General features: G+C 37.3%; 1 protein-coding gene across 4 annotated transcripts in view; it reads left to right on the forward strand.

Moving 5' to 3' along the window:
* LOC145989910 (uncharacterized) overlaps nucleotides 1-19,830 on the forward strand; it is a 256,257-nt gene that overhangs the window by 76,732 nt on the left and 159,695 nt on the right. The window contains exon 2 of one of the 4 annotated variants that reach the window (XM_083125408.1): nucleotides 6,014-6,214. The gene's annotated coding sequence lies outside the window, so the exon portion shown is untranslated. Of the gene's footprint in view, nucleotides 1-5,708; nucleotides 6,215-19,830 lie in introns of those variants that run through there. The other 3 variants (XM_083125409.1, XM_083125411.1, XM_083125410.1) reach the window with 3 other exon arrangements.

Genomic DNA, 19,830 nt, shown 5'->3' on the forward strand with positions numbered 1-19,830 from the left:
TTGACCTACAGTTTAAAGTGGGATTCGAACCACTATGTGCCTCCACCGGATATCGAACCCGGGACCCCTTGATTACAAGGCGACGACGTTACCACTACGCCATCGTGGAGGCCTCGGTATGTGTGTGTGTGTATGTGTGTATGTATGTATATACAGGGTGGCTCAATAAGTCACTTAACACCCCCAGTACAAGGCCACTGCGGCATGGAACGTGAAAATGGCGATGACCAATCGTTGCCTGGCCAAGGGGGAACCACATTGACGTCACCCGCATGGTCGGCGGCCATCTTGATGACCGCCATCTTGAATTCAACTTCAGAAGGGCTTTTCATTTAATGGAAACGTCACACTGTAATTGTTCGCGACAACCATTCATAATGCGCAGCTCTTCGTGAATGTATCCAATTAAAATCTTGTGCAATGGCATGCGAACTTCTCCCCCTAGGCGTCACTTTGATCTCGATGCGTTACCGATGCGCTAAACAAATGTTAAGGCATTTTCTAACACCTCGAAAAGGAGCAAATTGGTACAAGAATTCAGTCATAACTTTTTACTGGTTAAAGATACGTCAAAACAACCTTCATCAATGCATTTCTCGTGACATTCTACCTGATTTGATATATCATATCACCCCCTTCCCATTTAAATTTCTGAAGTTGAATTCAAGATGGCGGACATCAAGATGGCTGCCGACCATGCGGGTGACGTCAATGTGGTTCCCCCTTGGCCAGTCAACGATTGGTCATCGCCTTTTTCACGTTCCATGCCGCAGTGGCCTTGTACTGGGGGTGTTAAGTGACTTATTGAGCCACCCTGTATATATATATCCCTCTTCTCTTTATATTTCGCCCTCCTCCTATATATCGTTCCTTCTCTCTATTTATTTTTCTCTTCTCTTTTTATCCATATGTTTCGCACTATCTATCTTTCACCCTTTCGCTATCCCCCCTCTCCTTATCTTTTTATATCTCTCTCCATATTTGTCTCTCTATGTTTCACTTACTCTCTTTAATTTTCTGTTCTTTGTAGTTCATTCACCCTTTTTTTTCTTCGTATGTCTCTTTATCTTTCTCTGTCTCTCTCCCTCTCTCTTTTTCTACATCTCTCCCCCTCTTTTCTTTATATTTCGCCCTTTTCATCTCTTTTTCTCTTTCTATTTATTTTGTTCTTTTTTCGTAGCATCCTCTCTCTCTTTAGCTGTCTTTCAATATCTCTCCTCCTCACTTTCTATATCTCTTCATATCTTTTTCTGCGTATATTTCTCTTTCACTCTCTTTCAATATTTTCCCTTTTCTCTCTCTCTCTTTGAATATTTCCCTTTCTCTCTCCGTCTTTCTACACTTCCTTTTCTCTCTTTCTTTCTTTTTACATGCATATATATATATATATGTGGCCGCGGTGGCTCAGTCGGTAACGCGTCTGACTACCATGCTCAAGGTCCCGGGTTCGATCCCCGGCCGGTTCAAATCCGGGAACTTTTCTAACGTTGGAAGCGGCCCCGGCGCCCACCCAGCGTCGAATAACATGGGTACCTGGGGGAAACCCTGGGGGGTAAAGGCGGTCAGGGGCGTGATGCTGATCACATCATCCCCAATTACGACCGGATCATGAAAGTGTGGAGCGTTACCCCCACACCCCCTATACGCCTTCATGGCGTGGTGCTATGCACAGGGGAGCACTTTACCTTTTTTTTTATATATATATATATATATATATCTTCCTTTCTCTTGCCATGTCTCTCTATACGCAGAGTATTTATCTTTCTCTTCTCTCTCATCCTCTCATTAACGCCATGTATCTGTGAAATATCTGCACAGAGCCAAATTTAGACATCCTGAAGCTCTGAACTATGAGAACCTGTACATGCTCTATTTGGCACGTGTCTTCAAAGAATTAGGTTGTGTAACAAGTAAACTTGGCAAGATGAATAACAATCTTGTGCAGAAGGTGAGGAGGGAGGGGATGGCCGATGGTTTGATATTTACTCACAGTTCAGTAGGCCGGCGTCTTTGTTTCAAGCAACGTTCTCTATTTATTTGTATTTAATCAGTTCATATCCAATTGTCACCCTGGAAAGATAGATATGTGAAGTTCAAGCACCAATTTTTCTTTTTTTTTGGCATGTCAATAATAGTGAAAATTTAACTGTCACTTTCAATCAGAGAGACGGATTTAACTTCAATACACACATTTCTGGATTCATTTCATAGGCGCCTCCTTTTAGCAGGAGGGAAGGCACTTTCTGACGACTAAGACTACCTCAAGAGGGTCACAATACCATATTGCCCGCAATGTTCCATATCAGATACGACTTTCCACGTATTATTGTTAGTTCTCACCGCAATTAGCTATAAGTGGCAGGAAATGGATGGAAACTAGCATATTATACATAAAAAAAAACATTTGTAACTAACTATCTAATTCTCTAGCTTTCTTAAACCCGAAGGTTCATGGCTGCAGCAACACAGGCCTTCCATCTGTCCCTATCCTGAGCAAGATCTATATACTCTTTTCCATCCCTACCAATTTCTATCAGGTCCATCTCAACATTATCCCTCCATCTTCGTCCTTGTCTAACTACTGGTCTCTTACCATCAGGTTTCCCAACAAGAATCCTGTAAACTCTTCTCTCCTCTCCCATTCGTGCCACATGGCCTGCCCACCTAAGTCTTTTTGATTTAATCATTCTAATAATATCTGGACATGAATACAAATTATGTACTTCTAAATTATGTAACCTTCTCCACTTACCTGTATCTTCATCCCTTTTAGGCCCAAATATTTTCCTAAGAATCTTATTTTCCAATAAAATTTTGCAAAAAAGCATTTGTAAGCTTTTTCTAATCTTAATCAACAACTTTTCATCTATGGTAGATAAACTGAATGACGTTACTCATACGAAGAGATACGAAAGTTTGATTAGAATAGAATAATGGAAAATATAAGGAGCGATGAAAATAAATGAGGCAACAAAGCGATAACCCTCCGCATAGCAAACAATTATAGCCAGTTTTCGAAGGAGAGGAAAAAATGAAAATAGCTTCCCTGGCGTCGGTCAAAGGTAGTGGAGCCGCTCCCCTTCAGACGTCGTTCCAACTAACTAAAGTGTTACCAGACGGGTCTGGTGCAGGATACATCCCGCTGCTAACAGTCACAGAAACTAGGTAGGGGAGAGCGAGTCTGTTTGCAACGCTTCCAGGTTGTAACAAAGCTAATAACTTCGGTTCTATTTGGTAGATGGCGTTGACATTTCAGTGGTGGTAGCAGCACTTATTAGTAGACCTCCGATTTTTAGGTTCTAAAAAATGTACTTTTAGGTTCCTAAAATAGGCTCTAAAAATCCTAAAATAGGTTCTAAAGATTCTGTAATAGGTTCTAAAAATCCTAAAATAGGTTCTAAAAATATTAAATTAGACTAAAAAAAATCCTAAAGTAGGTTCCAAAAAACCTAAAATTGTTCAAGGTTCCTGAAAAATGCTAATTAGGTACAATTGTAAAAAAACAAAAATTTTAAAGGATCCGTAAGAAGTTTTAATAGATATATAATCATCAAAATATTAATTTTCTAATCAAATTTTGATTTCTATGCATAATTTTCAAAATGATCCACTAATTTTTGTACTAATAATACGTATTATCCTCGACAAAACCCCGCCTTTTATCTGTGAGGATCATTTTATATGATGAAAATGATCTTTGAACAGAAACTTTGTCAGTGTGCAAATTTGAATGCTTGAAAGCACCAAAAGTAAGCAAGACAATGCGGATCAGAAGTTTGCACTTTGGACTGTGCAGGCATCAGTTGCGCCAGACATGTTGCTTTGTTTAGAGCTTGAAAAAAAAAAAAAACATTATGGACTTGGAAGGAAATCGGCAGAGATCATGTTTCAAACAAGTTAGTCATTGAATTTCTTCATTACCAAACAGAACAAATACCTCTGTGTGGTGTAAAAATCATGTAAAACCTTAAAAATATGTATAAAAAATTTAAAAAAGGTTTGATGTAGGCGCAAAAACCTAAAATAGGTTATTTTAGGTCTTATAAAACTTCATTAGTTGTTGCGTTTTTTTTTATGAAACGCTGACGTAACTTGTAATTTCTCATTTACCTGCAAAGGAAAAAATAGGTTAAAAACCGAAAATCTGAGGTTTACTTAATAGTGCCTCAGTTGCCCATTCGGCGACAGAAGTCTTGGAGGTGACAGAGCACTTTTCCTGTTGTTTTTTTTTTCAGGAGGAAGTAAAAATTTGCCTTATCAGAAGAATAGTGTTCGCAAGGTTGGATATTTGATCACAGCATTATTGAGCGTAATTTCTAGTATTGAGGAAAGAATTTATACTCCTTTTGAACGACGACGTATGTCAGTACTATAAGGATAAAAATGGCAAGTTGTAGCAACATGCCACAACTACGATTCAGATGACTTAATTTAGCTTACTTTGAGGCAAGTAACTTGCTATTATCTTAATTTCTATTGTGAACTTAATTCTGCGGAGGTGTGATGGACCCGTGTTCCATTTTTAAAGTTATTGTGAATTATTTAGCCAATTTTTATGATAGGTATTGTATTCGCATTTATTCTCTAATAACATGTCACTTGTATGTACGTACAATCAATCATAGACATCAATAAAAGTTTACATACTTTGTGTTTTGTCATTCAGATCTATGAATAAGAATATTACATACAACTTACCCCACTCAGTGTAACAACCAACCCCTCTGGTGGGGCAGATTGTAATAATCCCAATGTTACTTTTGTTCTTTCATTTCTCACAAATGGTTCATAGTTTGTTTGCAGTTATGGCATATTTTAAAACTAGAAATATGTAGTTCCTTCTGTGTAAAATTTCGTTTACGGACTGCCATGTATATATCGGCAATATGTTAGAGAACAAAAAGTGTTACAAACCCAAATACATTATTAGAACCACTGGTGTACGCAGGGGGGACTGAATGGGCTACAGCCCCCTCCGAAAATTTGAGAAAAGCAACATTTTTCAAATGAAGGCAATGAAGAACTTGGAGAAAAAAACTTAAATGACCCCTGATTGCTATTTTTTTCAGAGTGGAAAGTTTTTAATATACGATAAATCTTATCGTGTGTGCCGCAGCCCTAAGAAGCAGCTATGCACTACTCACCTTTACAATTCCAGTCTTTCCCGAAAAAGGAAAATCCTCCGTACGCCAGCGATTAGAACTAAGTGGAATTGTTGTAGGTTAGTAGCGCCAGGTTTAGGGATCTTAGTAATTAGTTTTAGTGGCTGTCACGCACCCAGACCCGTTACATCCGACAGGGACACAGGCATTAGAAGGTGTTTTTCAAGCACGTGCTAGTATACGGTCCGCAGCAATTCAGAGAACATCCTCTGTGGAACTATTTCCCCATAGAAACAATGCAGCACTCCCCCCCTCCCCCTTCTTGACCAGGAAGCACGCACGATCGGTGCACGCGCAGCCACGTGTATAGCCTCCTCGTCTCCTTTGATTCCCCCCGGCAAATTACCCTTGGCAACCCCCAAAGGAAGCCACATAAATAGATAGGAGGGAGCGTTAAACGGAAGGGGACCCCCCCCTTCCCCACTTCTCGCCTCTTCCGAAATGGACCAGTCTATCTTGACCTGTTGATGCGTTGTTCTCTCTCGACTCGATTCGTGGAGGGGAGAGAAGGCACAGGAAACAAAGCACACACACACACACACAAGGTTTTGGAGACTCGAGGCAAAACCACGAGCCTAAGAATAGCAATGTCACGCGGCGGAAAGGGGAAACAACGTGTTGAACGATCTGGGCACAACATAGTCGCACGCGAGCTATTCCGATGCACAAACACCCGTTCCTAGAGGCTCTTCCGAGTCTACTTCCGCAACAGTGAAAGTGCTTTAACATCGCCATGTCACCCATGTATATGAACCTCCTACAGTGATAACATTCATCGCTTTCAATATAAGCTTTTTTAAAAAAATAAGGGGTTCTTGTATGCTGACGCAGTGCCACTTTGTGTGTTGCAGGTGAAAAGAAGACAACAATGGAAAGTCCTATAACGAGGGTGAAGAAGCATTGTTGAGTTTTTCGCCGTCGACAAGGAAGACCGTAACCAGTGACTTTCTTCTGGGTTGGGTCTCGTCGCCAACCTCTTCAGTGTGCCACCAGGAGGCAGATCGAACTTTTGTTCTTACTGGAAACCTGGATTAGAAGCGGCATACATTAACGTGAGTATGCAAATACTATTACAACTTACTTAAAATAATTATTATTACTGTTACTTTATAGAGGTTTCTTCAGGGTTATTCTACCGACGACGTGTAACCTTAAAAAGTATATTTATATTAAGGGAGACGATAAAAAATTGCCTCCATATCTTCATAATAACACCATAACACCATAACCTTCTTCACAACAGGTCCGAATGATGAAACTTGGCAACGTTGCAGTTAGGCTTGTTTCGTGCAAAAAATATTATAATTATGTTGTATTTTAGAACTCTTAGACTTTTAGACTCATAGGGCGTAACTTTGGGGGGCAGAACATGAACCTCACGTCCTAGAAATTTCAAAATATACATTAACTTATAAATTTTAATATACCTGAAAATTTGGGGGATGTGCCCCCTTGCCCTCTCTAAGTTACGCCTATATTTTGGCTAAGCGAGTCAGTTTTTGTGTTTCTAACACACATCGAAAAAAATTAAAGTTCTATGAAAATACCGGTCATGAAACCATATTTAAATTAATTATATCTGTAGCAATATTATTTTGGTCTCGAAATAACAATAAAAAAGTTTTGCAATGCGAACATAGAGAAAGAGGGGAGTCCAGCTTATGTCATGAGTAGGCCTCGGATTTTTAGGTTCAAAAAAGTGTTTTTTTGGGTTCCTAAAATAGGCTTTTAAAATCCTAAACTAGGTTCAAAAAACCCTAAAATAGAACTTAAAAATCTTAAGTTAGGCTCTAAAAATTCTGAAGTAGGTTAAAAAAAACTTAAAATAGTTTAAAATATCTGAACAATGCTGATTAGGTATAGTCACCGACAGTGAAAATGGGACACCTATATCCTGAAATACTCACTATCTTGCATAACGTTATGTGTGTTGCCTAATCCTACGTCGATGGCAAAACTTACAATTGCAAATTTGCTATTAAAATCTATTCTTTGCCGTATAGTTAGGCAACAGTCTTTTTTCATGTTATCGACAATCTAACTCCGCAATTTTGTCTGTCGGGATCATCCTATATGCTGAAAATAATATTTCAACAAAAACATAGTCAGTGGTGCAAACTTTAATGCTGAAATATTAGTTTACAAGGTGTGAATGCCACAAAGCACCGAAGTGACGCGAAAGTGAGCAAGACCATTTTGAATTGTACAGGTAACAGTGGCACCAGACATTTTGCTTTGTTTAGAGCTTTGAAAAATCACCATAGACTTGGAGGAAGGGAAATCGACAGAGAATACGTTTCAAACACGTTGGTGACTCAATTCTTTCGTGACCAAACAAAGCAAATGACTCTGTGTGACAAAAATCCTGTAAAACCTTTAAAAATATATAAGAACCTAAATAAAGGCTTGATTTCGGCGCATAAACCTAAAATAGGTTCTAGCAAGCAAAATAGTTTTTTTAGGCACTATAAAACTTAATCAGTTGTTGCATTTTTTTAATGAATGCTGGCGTAACTTATTATTTCTTACATACCTGTAAAGGAAAAAATCCGAGGTCTAGTCATGAGTTGCGGCGTTGTCACATTCAAACCATCGGCCTATTAAGTGAAGAATGCTATGGGTGAGTGGTTGCATCGAAATAAGAGCAATGACCATCAGCTATATCCGAGATACAAGTGGACAGAGTACCGAGCACGATTTGATTCTCGTCTAGTATCGTTCTTGGTCTCGGAAATCTTTTCACCACGTCCTGAGTTTCATACCAAAGTTATGGTCTAATTAAGAATTTCACTACCGGAACAATGTCATCAACGTAAGGATAGGTATACACAAGAAAGACAGTAAAGTGAGCGTTTTAAGATGGCAAAATGGAAGGGGGAATCATATCTTATATAAAAAAACCTATTGTTTTCCTTGGAGCTGTGGGAAATTGTGGAGTCAAGACTTCATGAGCGGCTAACGACAGCTTTTGAGTCAGCAGTGATTTTATGACGTCACTATTTATTGTCTGCTGAGTAAGCTACGCTAACATCACTAAATCTAACCTGCCTAACGTATTCACTTGCTTATTTCTACTATTAGATGCATACGTGAGATGGCTAGGCAGGTCAGATTTGGTACTGTTTTGGTATGGCTGTCGCTAGCCTCTCGTGCAAGACTCCACATGCATATTCAATCTCGACCATAGGTGGAGGTGACGTAATCAGTAACAGACTCCATCCTCATTCGCAGGGTTGCCGCCGCGTTTTCTTTTGATAGGAGGCTGAGAAAGCCCTAGAACCGCAGAAAAGATCATTTGCTAATCATTAGGGCTAGGATTTTTATGACCTAAAATTCACCAAAATATGCAAAATAAAATATGCTCTAATGACCTACAATTTTACAAAATATGCACTAGAATTTGAAAAATATGCCCTTATAAGTTGACTGTTTCAAACATCAATATCTATCATATGCTGAAATATTTTCACATATGTACTATATTTAGTTCACTTTATGGGCCCTGAGTTGCAATGCACAATGAATACTTTCTCTAAATTATCAAATTAAAATGAAAAAGATTTTGCTGCAGTCCAGTCCACAGAAGAAAAAACCTTGAGTGAACATGGAAGTTAGAACTAATCCACTCCGAAAATGACTATATATTTCTTGAAAAAGCGAAATATGCTAAATATAACCGAAAATCAATCAAAATATGCTCTAACACTCAGAAATGGCCAAATATGCCAAAATATGCCCTTATAAAGCACATGAATTCAATAAATTTCTTCACAATATGAATTTCTATATATTTAGGGAACACATCACCCTTACCAAAAAACAAAATATGCTAAGTCATGAAAATCCTAACCCTACTGATCATACTTGGATCATCCAATTTGAACCGAACAGGTTGTCGCATCAGCAATAAATTACGAGCACGAAATGAGCGAGAAAATAGCCCCGTCTAGTTTGCTACACATTTTGTAAACAGGTGTAGTGCAGGGGCAAGGAAATTACGTACAACCAAGTAGACGATGTTCAAGGTGTTCAAGTTCAGAAGATTCAACAAATGCCTGCCTGCTGCTTTAAACGTTCATTTGATTAGTTAGCACGCACCACACATTGCACCGCTCCAGAACGTAGAGCAAACACCAAATGCACTACTTGACATCAAATCAACGAAGTAGACGAGTCGGTGTTGCACCGCGTAACCAACTGGACGCCCGAGTGCAGAGAGTCAGAAAAGTGCAGCGAACTAGATGGGGCTAATGAGACTTAGAAGCGAAAGGATTGTGGAGGGTTGAATTTTGTCAATCCGTTTGAAGATACGTACTTGATGAACCCACTCTTTTGGAGAGAATGCTATATGTGCAACAACTGTATGAACCACTTCCTTACAAGAGCAAAAGAATGGTCAGGATTGGCCTGGTTCAGACTGGGGATGGACACAAGTTAAACTAAAACGGGATTGTAGAATGCGCGCTATGCGGTGAAGACGAGACGAAATTTCACATTCTCCTTCAGTGCAAAGAAACAGGGGAAGCAAGATAAAAATATATCAGGGAAATAAATGAAGCTAATATAATGACAGAGAGGGGGGAGGCGCAAATAAGGAATCTGGGAACTTTCCTACACTATGTCTGGGCAAAGTGAGCAAAGAAGCTCAGTGGGGATAGCGGAAATATGTGAAAGGGGGCTAGCTACTAAATAAATAAATAAATCTGAGAAAATTTAGGAATCACTCAGCGCAAGTGTAGTGAAAGAATGGAAATGAAAAACGGTGTTTGTGAACTCCCAAGCAGTGTGAATGTGTAAGTAGACTGAGAGGAGGAAGGGTGTAGGAAAATTGAACTAAATTTTTTCATCCTTGTATGGTATGCATACTTGAAAATAAATTCTAAATTCTATTCTATTTCCCCACGATGGTATCAACACACTCAACAAGCACTAAACTGAAGGTCGCTAGTTAAAAACGAAACCCTTTAAAATGATCGAATTTCCCATTATTTTTCTGTCATTCCTAGCGAATACTAGGGAGTAGTCTTTAACAACCATTAATAGACTAGTTCTTGTCCTATGCATCACCTCGTTCAAGTCCCGTTAGTGTAAAAGAAGTAGTAAGATCTCAGATTTTCTCGGATTTCTCGTGACACCACCACACACTTTTCATTTTTATTTTTAATGGGCAACGAAATTTGCGAAAAGTGCCAATAAAATACCGTATTTGCCGGCGTATAAGTATTTCTCGCACACATTTTTGAGGACATTATTTCAAATATGAAGTAATATATAGGTCTACTTTCAACAAATAACGTACCTAATCTAACTAGGACAGAATATAGTTTAATCTTCTTCGTTACACACCGCAAGGAAGATTTCGTCTAATTCAGAACAGAGAAAGTTTCCAGAAATGAAAGTAATCAAAAGCTGAGTATCGGCGTACGTGCGTATAAGACGCACCCTGTTTTTCAGACCTATTTTTAAATGGGAAAAGGTGAGTCTTATACGCTTGCAAATACAGTATATCAATGGAATACACAGGGAAATTGTTACATCATATCAGAATTGCGTGAAGCACCATAAATAATTATAATAAAATTCAGCTAATTCAAAGAAATAAATAACACATAACTGGCAAAGCATTTCAATGTCTTTGATTTTAAGAACCACAAATGCTATATTAATAACGTAGTTTATTATAAGTACAGATGACATTTTAGACGTTCTGTTTATTTTGGTAGGTTTATTTTTGAGAACAGAAAAAGTTTCGGGCTTCCTGCTTATTTTGATACATTTATTTTTGAAAAGTGATAAAGTTTTATACTTTCTGTTTACTTTGGACTTTTTTTTTAAAAAATTCCTGGGATCATTCTTATGAACAATGAAAGATTTAAGTTTTCTATTTACTTTGGTGGGTTTATTTTTAAGAACAGTTGAAGTTTTACTATTGCAATTTTTTAATGAGCTTATATTTTTAAGAATAGATGCAATTTTTGGCTTGTTACATATTTGATGTGCTTCGTACGTGTGTCAAGTCTTAGACAACATTAAGACATAACAAAGTCCTATTTTGTCTACGAAAGGAACCTCTATATTTATCTCGTATATATATATATATATGACATTTACACTTACATTGCACGAAATTCTTTCCAAATAGAGAGAAACTTCGTAGATATCTTTCCTCCGAAAGTACATCCTTGTACAACTGCAGGTCAAGACGGTTCTGATCCCTCTAGCCGTATTCATTGTGATAATTTAATTTGTTATGGCACCCCTTTGATATCTTATCGCCCTGTTTCCTCTTCTGGATGATTATTTATCATTCGTATCGTATTCATTCTTAATAGTACATGCAAATTAAGCGAGAGGTTGACAAATAGCAGAAAAAAATCACAAAGAGACTCTGGAAGTATGTCATTAAACATAATAAAAGTCCCCACGAATCACTGCTACGACAGCCAGTATATGCAAATTATGAAAACAGTGTTGAAACATGTTAGGAATAGGAAAAAAAATTAATTTCTTAAATTCAATGTACGTACATCTATCTCGAGATACTGCCAACATATTGGAAAACATGGCCATCAGTAAAGATAAATGAGATAATGTGCTAGAAAATGTTCCGAATTAAATACAATTTAGTTGAATTTGATTGTTCTGGCGGCTAATTTTTCAATCTGCCGGATCCATGAGAACTTCTTGTATGATTAATGACTTACTTGACGGAAGTTTGTACCAAATATGCTTACTCTCCGCATGTGGTATGGAAAAATAAATTAAATACAATTTAAATATATTGTTCATGAACTTTCTGAAAAATGTTGCCTTTGAGATATACGAGGAGTCTTACAACCTCTATATACAAGGGTTGGATAAAAAGTAATGGCAACACTGGTATAATTGGTACTTGACTGTATTGGCAGAGGAGCACGTGTTACATTCCTTCAAAGTAATCGCCCCTCATCTCTACGACCTTCTGTTACACGTATGGAAGGCGTCGTACACCGTCAGCGCGTCCATCTCTGTCGATGTCCCGCAGTGACCGCCCTATAGTACGTATGATGGCTTCGCGCGCGTCGTAGTGCTTCCCGCCCAGTGGTTCCTTCATTTTGAAAAAAACGGTCGTAATCACACGGTCTCATACCGGTGAATACGGCGGATGTTCCAGTACCTCCCACTACCAGTTATGCAGGAGCGCCGTCACATTGTTCGCAGTGTGAAACCTTGCATTGTCAAGCAGGATGATGGGACACCGTGCCGTCGCTTCCTTCTTAATGCGAGACGAAGGTGGTGTTGCAAGAAGGTGCAGAAGTAGGCAGCGTTGACCGTCTGCCTGACAGACGTTGTTCTTCTTGCCTAAACATATTGTTAGGGCGCTTGCACTCTCGTCCTCTGCTTCAGAGTACTGCTGTTTTTGACTGAATAACATACAATAGCTCCCACTCACCATACTTCCTCGTCTGACATTCCTTTATCAGCCACGAAACGCTTGTGTCGCTGTGACTCACCCCTTTCACGGGACAGCAGTGTTGCCATTACTTTTTATCCAACCCTTGTAATTTTATATATTGTTGACTACCGTAAAAGAATACCATGGTCGTTTTAAAGTGGGGTTATTCCATGTCAAATCATCCAGAATTTTATGATTGATTGATTGATTGATTTGGTGTTTTAAGTCCACACTATGCACATTAAGTCTAATCGGGACTGGACCTACAGTTTAAAGTGGGATCCAAACCACTATGAACCCGGGACTCCTTGAAAATATCACACACCATTCCCGATTTGGATTATAAATAAATAAAATAAATTCCATTTACTTATAGAACTTTCTTTGCGGATTCCTAAAATGTCAATTTTATTAGAATTGGTCAAACGATTCTGAAGTTACGCACATTTCACAATCTCGTATACGCCACATGCGGCTCCACTTTGAATGACACTCGGTAAGTTGGGTTTGCCTTGGAACCTTCAAGTTTTTCTCGTTTTCTTCAGAATGTTGTAAGCTTTCATTAAAATATAGTTTCAGACGAGTGTATCAATAACCATGTCTTTTTTGTGTAGTTTTAGCTATGTGTTTTTTTTTCTTTTTAGAAAACAAATAACTAACTTCAACAGCTAATTTCATGCATTTGCCCCCTTCAATTTCCTCCGAATTTTATATATAGGTAGCTCAAAGTGTGTACTAATGTCTGATGAAAAAATAGGACGGGTGGTTAAGAGACAGGGTGATAAAAAATCACTTGCATCAAATGATGTTCAAAATTAATCTTATTAAAATGCTTATATTTGTATTTGAATAAAAAAAAAGTTGTGTTCTTTTAATTTAACGGCAGAAATTGTAAATTTTAGGTCATTTCTAACAGTGACTACCGTTTCCAACGTATGTTATTTTGCTCGAATTGAATCAGGCTTAAGGGTTTGAACTGTTTTTCTTAGCAACGAAATCAGACAACAGTTAGAGGGTTAATTGGCATTTAAGGGTAGCGGTAATCAGAAACGTTATGATGTGGTCCAGACTAGGTGTCTCAAAATTTACACGTAATTTTTTATTTCCCTTCAACGGAGAATATGAACATATTGTAGAGTCACGGACACTTCTGTGTTGTAACGATCCCATTTTGAGTCAATGAGATGGTTACAACACAGAAGAGTCCGTGACTGTACAGTTACGGACATTCTGTGTTTTAGCAATCCCATTTAAATGGTATTATTACAACCATAGACGTACGGGGGGGGGGGGGAGGCGCCCCTTGAAAATTGAAAGTCAACTAAAAATTACATATTTCAATATATAATTTCATTTCATTTCAGTCACAGTAATATATGTTAATTATTTAAAGGAATTACAGGAACATTAGGGAAGGGATTTTAAGGTGCAAAATTATGGAAAGGGAAAAAAAGTTCTGAAAATGTTTTCAAAAGGTGCTGATAAAATAAATGCCTTTATTAAGGTCTAAACCAGTTACATTAATATTCTTTAACCAACATTGTAGCAAATAATATAATTTATGGTAAACATATATAATTTATATTGTACCATTTTATAGCTCTCGTTCTGCTCTACAAAATGAGAATATAGGATTTTATGTAGCAGCTCAAGAAGAGGGAAAATCATTTATTTTTCTGTCCAATTTTTTAACAAAACATGATAGAAAAGAGAGGAAAAAGGTGCTGAAGCACCTAAGAGGGGACAAAAAAGGGATAAATGTGTTAATCTCACGAAAAGGTGCAAGTTCAGTTTACTTGATTTCGTGTCCTAAAGGCCTATCTCAAACGATTGGTATGAAAACAGCTATATTTTTGGGAAGATTCTGCGCCTTAAAATATGTTCTCTAATTATAACTTCAAACTGAAGCAATGTTTTTTGAGGGGACAACACTATTACGAGGGAATATGTGACTTGTTTTATCCCCCTGGAAAAAAAATCATGGCTTGCCCCTCCCTGCAAAACATCCATCGGACGTCCATGATTACAACCTAAAAGTGTTTGTGACTGCACATAAACGTTACCCCAGATCCGACAATACTCTCAGTGGCCTTGTTCGAATTGCCTTTGTTTGCTCAAAAACATCCCGCATAGCAACCAGTGATGCGGGATAATGTAATGACATGTCAATAATTGCCGCTGGCCAGATTTGATCGGCAGGGCTGTGAAGTGTGAAAAAGGAACCCACAATGTGAAAGATACTAATCATTCTTGGTTTGTGTTTTCCGAACAAGTGAATAGGTTCTCAGTACTACTATAGATTTCATCTCAATAGAAAGCCGGCCGCAGTGGCGGAGTGGTTAGCACATCGCCCTTCGACGCCAAAGGTCACGGGATCGAATCCCGATCTGGGCATGGATGTTTGTGAGTGTTCATTCATCAATTTCATCATCACTCATCCCCATCATCGCAAATTAGCCAAAAGTGGCACAAAAGCCAAGTAAAATAAAGCAAATCGATCGATCGATCAATCAGTAGCAGTAGTTAGTGTTGAATCCACCCATTTTTCTCAACAGGGGAGGGTCAATCTTTACGGCTGGGAATATCATAGCCATCAAATTATATTACCAATAAAACAATACTAATATTTTAAAATTGCCCCTTGCTTCTGATATGTAATTAAATTAAGTATAATTAGATACAATTAATTAAGAATGAAATTATGACCATGCAATAATTTAAATTTACAGCAAACTAAGTCGTCTAGGCTTTCTACAGCATATCTGTGGATGACGTCATCAATTAACTTTTCTGTGGGCTCCTTGCCCCCTCAGTTGACACCTTCAAACATGCTTTAAGTGTATCCTGATCCAATTTGTTAGTTAGGAATCAACAAAACGGACGATAATTAAAATTAGTTCGTTATTTTGACTTTTAATTATAAACAGGACTGAAGCAGTGCTTACTGCTGTGAAAAACACAAAAAGTAGTTTTTTTTCGTTAAATTAAAATGAATGAAAGGAAGCTGAAATGAACATGGTTGCCAAATTTCTTAGCTATTGTCGAATGCCCTGGTAGGATTCTGAAATTTTGGGAGAGGACTTTTCAATTTCCGGGGGAACTTCCACACGGGCCATCCCCTGAATTCCACACTGATAGTAGTAGTAGTAATAATAAAACACGGAAGCAAGTAGGCATGTAGCCCCACTCGCTATTAGCTTATGTGTGATAAAGCTACCGTTATATAGTAACCATTTGAAAACAGCTAGTTTTTATTTAAAATCTCCTATATACATTACTTGCGAAATTACATATATTAACTTTTTTCCTTCTCGCTTCACGTTCTATTTTTTTGGTATTTTTCAGGGTTATATTAGCACATAATATATTAGAAAATTTCTTTTCACATTTCACTCTTTCTGTGTATGTAGGGCAAAAATCTGCTCTGAATTCGCCATGATAGATTGAAAAACAAACATGTAAGCTTAGGTGTGGCCCATATGCAAACCATAAATAATTTAATTTAATTTAATATTTTGCAGTGCTTGAAAGAGATCATCAGGTATATTGATTTTGGAAAGTTGTGCAGAGGGATTTTTTTCCCCAAAAAGTGGGGAAATTTGCCCAGTAGGGTTGGCAACACTGCTCTTTGATAGAAAGCCATCATGGGAACCAAAGAGTTGGCAACACTGCTCTTTGATAGAAAGCCATCATGGGAACCAAAGAGTTGGCAACACTACTCTTTGATAGAAAGCCATCATGGGAACCAAAGAGTTGGCAACGCTACTTTTTGATAGAAAGCAATCACGGGGACCAAAGAGTTGGCAATACTGCTCTTTGATAGAAAGCCACCATGGGAACTAAAGAGTTGGCAACACTGCTCTTTAATAGAAAGATTTCATGGGAACCAAAGAGTTGGCAACACTACTCTTTGATAGAAAGCCATCATGGGAACCAAAAACGGAGATTCTTTCAGACTGGAAATGGTGAAGGGATACCATATAAGTTATTTTTTTTGTAGTGTTGAGCAGAGCTCACCCCAGATCTTCAAGTGCAGTACATGTATACAAAAATAACTTAGAATCATGAAAATAATTATGCTGTAGATTTGAAAACACAAATATAAAATATAGTTATACATATTTGAGTAAAATATCCTAATAATACTAGGTCAACATTCATTACTTATTACTTATCCACTCCTTATTAAATCCTTTAAGCACTCTATATATGAAGATTTCCTTAAGTCCCATAGGTCAAAATGTTGTTTTTATTTCTAGTTTCATATCTAGGCAGCCTCGAACTGAAAATGTCCTCTGTCAATATCACCACTTAAAAGTTCACTTACAACCTGAATGCTTCTTAGAATTTGGAATCTTATCTCGAATAGGCGCCACTGCTAAATAAGACATCCAATAGTCCTAATGCAGTTTAATGCATTGCGGTTTAACAAAATGCACCAGAAGAATGCAGCTCCAGAAGAAATTACACTAGCATGATCCACAAATGATAGCACAAGTTCACATTTCTCTTTTGCCAATAGATGGCGCACACCGAACGGACTTTAAAAACAGCTTTTTTTTTTTACTAACACAAATTGTAAGGCATTTTGACACGAGACATAAAATAATGAAAACACAGGTTTATTTAAATGCAGTGTTTAGCTGTTTGTGAACATTGCTTATGAAGTACTGTAAGCCGATTTTTCACGACCAGTTACAAAATACATTAATGACAAATATAAGATTTATGAGCATTTTTGTGTGATAATTTGGCATTTTTTATTGTTTCTTGTTCCCATATAAGTATAAAAAGTGTTGCATGACATGTTTAAGTTCACTGAACATCGCCAAATGTATACCACTGTTTAACAGTTTTGCAAATTGTTCTAGCATTGCCCCCAACTGAACAAATAATAGGCGTAACTTTGCGGGGGCAAGGGGGCACTTGCACCTCAAATTTTCAGGTCTATTAATTTTGTAATTTCGCAGTTATTAACAAATAATCCTGGACGTTATTTCTATGACATGAAAAACCTTTCTAGTCTGCTCCCTCCACCAAAGTTGAGCCCAAGTTCGATTCTGTCCCCTCAAAAATTAGGCCCCATTTCACCTTAAAGTTTCAACTAATTGCTGTTCACATTACACCTCTATGAAAGAGCGGCAACTATTATTTCGATATCGACATAATCATGGTAGTCAACATCTGTTTTTGAAATTTCGTTCTCTCGCTGGAAAATATATTTTTAAATTGGCAGTAGCCAAGGGACAAGACAAACGCGCGTCCTGTGCATAAAACACGTGTTTAACGAGTCCAAACTCCTACCATAAGTTTAGTAAACACTTTGCACTAATTGTGTAATAAAATTAAGAACTTCTCAAAATTTGTCCAGACACTACTTTGATTGAAAATATTTTTTAGAGTTCTGTTAATATCACACACACAACTGGGATTTTAAAAATAAATGCCTTATCTAGCAAAGTTAAGTGTAGAAAGAACACTGTAATGATTAATATAATTAATGTATATGAAGCTAATATTTATATCCAAATTGTTTACAGAGAAAATGTTATTGTTTATAATTTAAAACCGTATATCAATTATAAATAAAAATAATTAGATTATGACTATTCAAATTGTACTACCCTTGGGCTAGAATAAGTTGAACCCCATTCATTATTTCTACATATTGTTGTTGTTGAATTTACTTTATGCACAGATAGGCTAATCGGGATTGGACCTACGTTTAAAGTGGGATCCGAACCATTAGGTGCCTCTACCGCGTATTGAACCTGGGACCCGTTGATTACAAGGCTATAGTGATGATTTCAGGGGATGGCCCGGGGGAATCCCCCCAGGAAATTAAAAAGTCTCTCCCTAGCAACCTTGAAGAGCAATCGGACAAATAGCTAAGATATTTCGCAAATTTGTTTACTTTGGCTTTCTCTCATTCACTTTAATTTAACGTAGAAAATACTTTTTGTATTGTTTTTTGTTGTTGTTGTTGTTGTTGTTGTAATAAACACTGATTCAGTCCTCTTTATAATTAAACGTCAAAATAACGAACTAATTTAAATTATCTTTCGTTTTGTTTATTGCTAAATTAAAAAATGTCATGGATCAAGCTTGTGTGAAAGTGTCAACTGTTGAGGGGAATGAGGAGCCCACAAAGTTTCATTGATGATGTCATCCTCAGATATGCTGCAGAAAGCCTACACGCCTAAGTTTGCTGTAAATGTAAATTATTTCATGCTATAATATTATTTTATTGTTTCTCATAATCTTTCTTAAAATGATAGTTAATTGTACCTAATTACACTTAATTTAATTACATATCAGATGTAAGGGACAATTTAAAAATATTACACGGCGTACGCTTTTAGAAGGAACATGAGTTTTGTTTTATTGGTATTATAATTTGATGCCTATGACATCTTCCCCGTATAGTTTGATGTCCCCCCGGAGGAAAATAGCTGGATTTAAAACTGGATACCACTATGCATTATTTCTACATATTACAAGAGTGAAATGAATACCTTAAAAGTCCAATAAACATTGTAGGGCAGACTGTATACAGCTCAAATGTACATGAGGTATCAATTGTTATTTTCAAAACGACCTCAATGCTCCAACACTAATGAAGTGAGCTTCAAAACGTCATTTTTGTTAATTTAAAGATGGCGCCTAATCTACACACTTGCACTAGTGAAGTGGAGTGGTTTCTTGCCTTCTGTCAGCCTAAAACTTAAAGAAATTTCTCGGCAATTGAAAATTCAATATCAGCAATGTACATGCTTACCACACCAGCAAATTTACTAATGGAGGAGAATGTTCGACAATGGCCTCAGTTCGCAAGCATATGGGTGGAAAGGCCTTCGCAGTGTCTCGTAAGAGAAGACTTATTCTTCTCAAGGAATATTGGCCAAATTATTGGACTCATTGTAAAAAAATAAGCACATTTCCTTGTTTAGAATGTTGTAACTAAATAAATTTGACGATTGTTATAACTTTTTATGGGATTAAACTGTTTGTCTGCTTCGATATAATCTTGTTTCCCACAATCCTTTCTTCTACTGTGTCCCAACAATAGGTGACAGCACGATTCTTTGCACATTCACAAAAATTCCTGGAACAATACGTACATTGTTCACAGTGTTATTTATGCTATTTGTTTGGTTATAAAAAGGAAATAATATTAATTCTGATTGTTGTAAGAGTGTTCTTTATTTGTATCTCCGGAGCAACATGTAATTT

This window comes from Lepisma saccharinum, chromosome 7 (assembly GCF_977018435.1).
Source record: "Lepisma saccharinum chromosome 7, izLepSacc3.1, whole genome shotgun sequence".
Lineage (NCBI taxonomy): Eukaryota > Metazoa > Arthropoda > Insecta > Zygentoma > Lepismatidae > Lepisma > Lepisma saccharinum.